Below are 4,783 nucleotides of genomic sequence, written 5' to 3'. Positions count from 1 at the left end.
AAAAGCATTCTACGCTGACTAAGACATCGCTTAAAAAGACGGGAAATTTCTCACCCCTGAAAGTTGCAATACTACCTTTTCACTGCATAAGTGAAAGTAAGCTTTCCTCTACCGTGTGGCGCTAGTCTGTAGAATGGGGTGAATTCTTTCTATGCACTGCTTCTCAGGAATGTCACAAGGATCCAATGAGAACATACTCATAGGAGTGCTTTGAAAAAGAAAAAAACAGAGGGGAGGATATAGCTCAGTGGTAGAGTGCGTGCCTCATATGCATGAGGTCTAGGGTTCAATCCCTAGTGCCTCCATTAAAAAAATTTAAAAATAAACCTAATTACCTCCCCTCTCCCCCACAAAAAACAGACACAAACAAATAAACGAAAACAACAAAGTCACAAAACTATCATCGTAAAAAAGAAGAGAGAGAGGTAGCAATATAGGTAAATAAGATGGTATTATTATTATTGATATGAAGAATAATGGTAAAGAAGATTATGCTTTATTTCCCCAGGTTGAACAGTCTTCCCTACCTTCTACCTGCAGGCTGAAGATTGACAGTCCATTATTGGACTTGTCTTGAATGCTTTTAGCTTTAATTTAAACATCATCTTGAGCAGGTGGTCATACTTAACCAATTCTTAGTCACTGATGTCTCTGTAAAGATGAAATGGGGGGGGGGGGCGGTTCCTGTTCTACCCTCTTATTCCTCCAGGGAGTCCCGGATAAGAGGACTGTTCAGCACAAACAGAAATGTCAGCAGATCCTGGGTTTTAATTTAGGTGCTGACAAATCAAGAAAAACCTTCAGGAAAATCCCGTGTTCTTGTTAGGGCTCAGTTTCCTCATCTCTCAGTTTCAGAGATGAGATGTGATGTTCTGCATCTCTAAAAACTCTAACCTCCCATGACAATTACATGCCAAGTAATAATTACAACAGCTGTCAAAGACAGTTTCCTCGCCTCCCTTCATAAACAGGGAAAGAAGTAAGAGGAGCCAAGTGATTTGCCCAAAGTTCATGTAGAACTGTCTGATGCCAAAGCCACGTCTCCTTCCTTTGGTTCCTCTGGAGGATGGAATTCATCCACCATGGTAGTCTAGATGTCCTTGCCTACTTTGCCCATAGCTTCCCTCAAGCTATGGCTCGCATTTGTTTGCAAATTAGAATCACCTGAGGAGCTTTTTAAAAATACTGATGCTTGAAAACCACAATGAGATTTCACCTTACACCCATTAGGATGGCTACTATTAAAAAAAAAGAAACACGAGAATAACAAGTGTGGGAGAAGATGTGAAGAAATTGGAACCCTTGTGCACTGTTGGTGAGAATGTCAAATGGTGCAGCTGCTGTGGAAGACAGTAGGATGGCTCCCCCTAAAATTAAACATAGCGTTACCATATGATTCAGCAATTCCACTTGGAGACGTATACCCAAAAGAAGTGAAAGTAGGAACAACTCAGATACTTGCACGCCCATGTCCATAGCAGCGTTACTCACGATTGCCAGAAGCTGGAAGCAACCTAAGTGTCCATCAGCAGGTGAATGAATAAGCAAATATGGTAGACACAAATGATGGAATATTATTCAGCCTTTAAAAAGGAAGAAATTCTGACACATGCTATCACATGAATGAACCTTGATGACAATATGCTAAGTTAAATAAGCCAGTCACAAAAAGGCAAATACTGTATGATTCCACTTACAGGAGGTCCTAGAGTAGTTTGATGCATAGCGACAGCCCCTGGCAGGGAGGAGAGATGAGAGTAGAGTTGTTTAATGGGTCTAGAGCCTCAGTTCTGCAAGGTGAATTCTGGAGGTGGATGGTGGTGATAGTTTCACAACAATGTGAATGTATTTAATGCCACTGACTTGCACATATAAAAATGGCTAATAAAGTAATTTTATTTTATGTGTATTTTACCACATTTTAAAATAATTTTTTAAAAAATGTTGATGTAGGGCCAGACTAATTAAATCAGACTCTCTGAGAGTGGGTCTAGGGCTCTGGTGTTTTGTAAAAGTTCCTTGGAGTTTTCTGCTGCACCGCGAGCGTTATGAAGTTTCACTCTAGAACCACCAATCCCTGCCCTGGCCCTACTCCTGGAAGCACTCATCTCCAGAGCTAAATGTCATTCGCTAGTTTGAGCCAAAATAAAAGCGAAAGTCACTGGCATTACCTCCTGCGAGTATTCTCTTGAGCATATTCTTCTTAGAGGAAAGAAAAGAAGCTTCTGTCTTGGATCTGCCGACAAGAAAGAGTCTTCTGTGTGCTTTTTCTATTCCAAAACAAACCTCACTCTGAATTCTCTGACCCAGGCGAAAAAGCTCTGGTATCTGGAGAAAGCAAACGGATCCCAGGCTCCAATCAAGGGAAGAATGCCTGGGGAATCAGAAGAACATTATGGTGTTGTATAAATTTCTGGGGAGGTTTCAGCCTGCGGCATTGTCCTGAATTCTATGCAAAACGCCAGGGATGCTGGTGAATTGGAAAGGTGACTTGGATAATCACGGGCCTCGGGCCTTACTGTGATGATGAAGTTAGAAAAAAAAAAAAGAAACAGGTTTACAGTCAGAAAGAGAGGAAATGAGGGAAGAAGAGGTTTATGGAGTGTGTCAGACGATGGAGGCGAGCGTTTGTTGCAAAGCATCTGAGAGGTTGAGGATACCCTAAAACAATTAAGTGTGCGTCCCTCCTGCAAAGAAGGGGCAGGGAATTTGGTTTAGGTCCAAGAGAGGGAAGGACTGATGGAGAGATTACGATCCTCAAAGTCTTTTATCCTTGCTATCAATTTAGGGATAGGGTGTGTCTTATCCTTATTCTGAATACTTCTATCACCACACTGGTAACTTGGTACGTCATTTGGGGCATCACTGTTCAATAGAACTTTCTGCGATGATGGAAATGTTCCAGTGGCGTGCAGGAGCTGGCTTTGGGGTCCATGCTTTCTTTTTTAGGAATTTTGTGTGCTGGGTGTTAAGCACTGTCACTATTTAAAAATCAAATCGTGTAAATTTATCATTAAATATTATATCGAAAATAGTGGTAATAAATACTCAAAACTCACAGCTTCTTATTTTACTAAATTTTATGCACCGAGGTTTGCACCATCCAAGATGGTAGCCACTAGCCACATGTGAACATTTCGGTACTTGATATTGGCAAGTGTGAGTGAGGAAAGGAGCTTTAAATTTAATTTAACTTAAATTAATTTACATTTAAATAGCCGCATGTGGCCAGTAGGTATCATACAGGAGAGTGCAGGTTTGGGGTGTTGGCCAAAAGCTGTATCTTTCATTGATGACTGTAATCAGAAGAGCATTTATTTCAGATGCTAAATGAGCCTCTTTCTCTCTCATTTCAATGATTTTGGTTTTTATTATCCAGTCATTTGGATCTGACCTTAAGTTACTTGTGAGGGCAGTGATGGAGGGAGGAGTAGAGAGTGATGGATCGAGAGAGAGAATTTGTTCTAAATTGAATTCTTGGTGCTTTGCGAGGTCACCTGCTAATGACAGTGGAAAATGCTTTCACTGCTCTTGTGTGGCTTCCCCTGAGCAGAAGCCGACAGACCACAGGAAGCCTGATCCAGAGCTGACTTTGGATGCTGGATGACATCAAGGAGCATTTCTGGGGTTCCCCTGGAATAACTAACACCAGACTGCTCAAGACTGAGCAGGGACTCCAGCTGGGACCCCCTGGCTCCCGCACCACCATAATTGGACTCTCAAACTGAGGGAGTGACCTCGGCTTTCCCAAGCTGCCTAAGGTCAGCCCTGGTCAGACAGCTGGGAGGTGCTGGACAATTAGCCCTTAAAGCTATGGCCTCATATGTGCCCACCCCATCTCCCTGTCCCATTCCTCCCCCACCCCAAGGTAGCTCCCTGCTTTAATTTCCCTGCAGGTTTCAGAAAGGACACATTAAATTATAATCACTAGCTGTTTTGTGAGCAGCCTTTTGTGACCAGTAATGACTATAATGAGAAAAAAGGAAAAGGGAAAATGGGATGATTGAAGCTCACTGGGATGCTACTGCTGGGTCGTTTGTCAAGCAGCACAAACAGATAAATGGGGCTCTTCTTTGCCCATTAATTTGTATCTGTGTTTTCATTTGTCACTGAAAAGTGAGCCTGTTGATTAGCAATCTGCTAGACAACCACTTCACTAAACCTAAGGTGGGACCTAGAGAAGGCAAGAGTCACGGGACCGCGGGCTGCAGCCCTGCCTTTGCAATCTTGCTTATAAATGGGTCAGCCCTGGCGCGTCCCACTGAGTGATTAAACTGAAACTACAACTAGGTCTCTTCCCATTAAACTTTTGACATCCTAGTAAAGCTGCCCCCTCCTTCCTAGCCCCAGGGCTTCAGGCTCTTTGTGTTCATCTGGACCATTGAAACGGCTTCTAGTATCTTCCTAAAAAGAGCGTTAATCCTAATACTGCCACGGTCTGAAACCTGCAGCAGTTCCCCACTCTCTGTGAGCTTGGAGGACCTTTGGAAGGCTGACCTCATATAACTGTGTAATTGGAAGGTAAGTTCTCTGAGAGCAGGCAGTTGTGTCAGCTCAGCTTTTTAATCGTATGAGCATGTAGCATGTACTTAACAGGCTCAAAGAGTCCATTGGACTGGATGGAATCAAAGGAAATATAAAAAGAAATTCTAATCTTTTCTTTAAGTGCTGTTATCTGGATACACAGACGTCAAAAAAAATAAGAAACACACAGAAGTTTGTCCTCTTTCCAAGGGGAATGATTTTCAAAATTTTTAGAAGAGCAGCACCCTTATGAATGTTT

General features: G+C 42.4%; 1 non-coding gene across 1 annotated transcript; it reads left to right on the top strand.

Annotated features, from left to right (window-relative positions):
* Positions 1 to 232: 232 nt before the first annotated feature.
* TRNAM-CAU (transfer RNA methionine (anticodon CAU)) lies at positions 233 to 305 on the top strand. The gene has a single exon. It is a non-coding gene; the product is annotated as a tRNA-Met (tRNA).
* Positions 306 to 4,783: the final 4,478 nt, after the last annotated feature.

Source organism: Camelus dromedarius, chromosome 13 (assembly GCF_036321535.1).
Source record: "Camelus dromedarius isolate mCamDro1 chromosome 13, mCamDro1.pat, whole genome shotgun sequence".
NCBI lineage: Eukaryota > Metazoa > Chordata > Mammalia > Artiodactyla > Camelidae > Camelus > Camelus dromedarius.
This window is presented reverse-complemented; position numbering and strand designations above follow the sequence as displayed.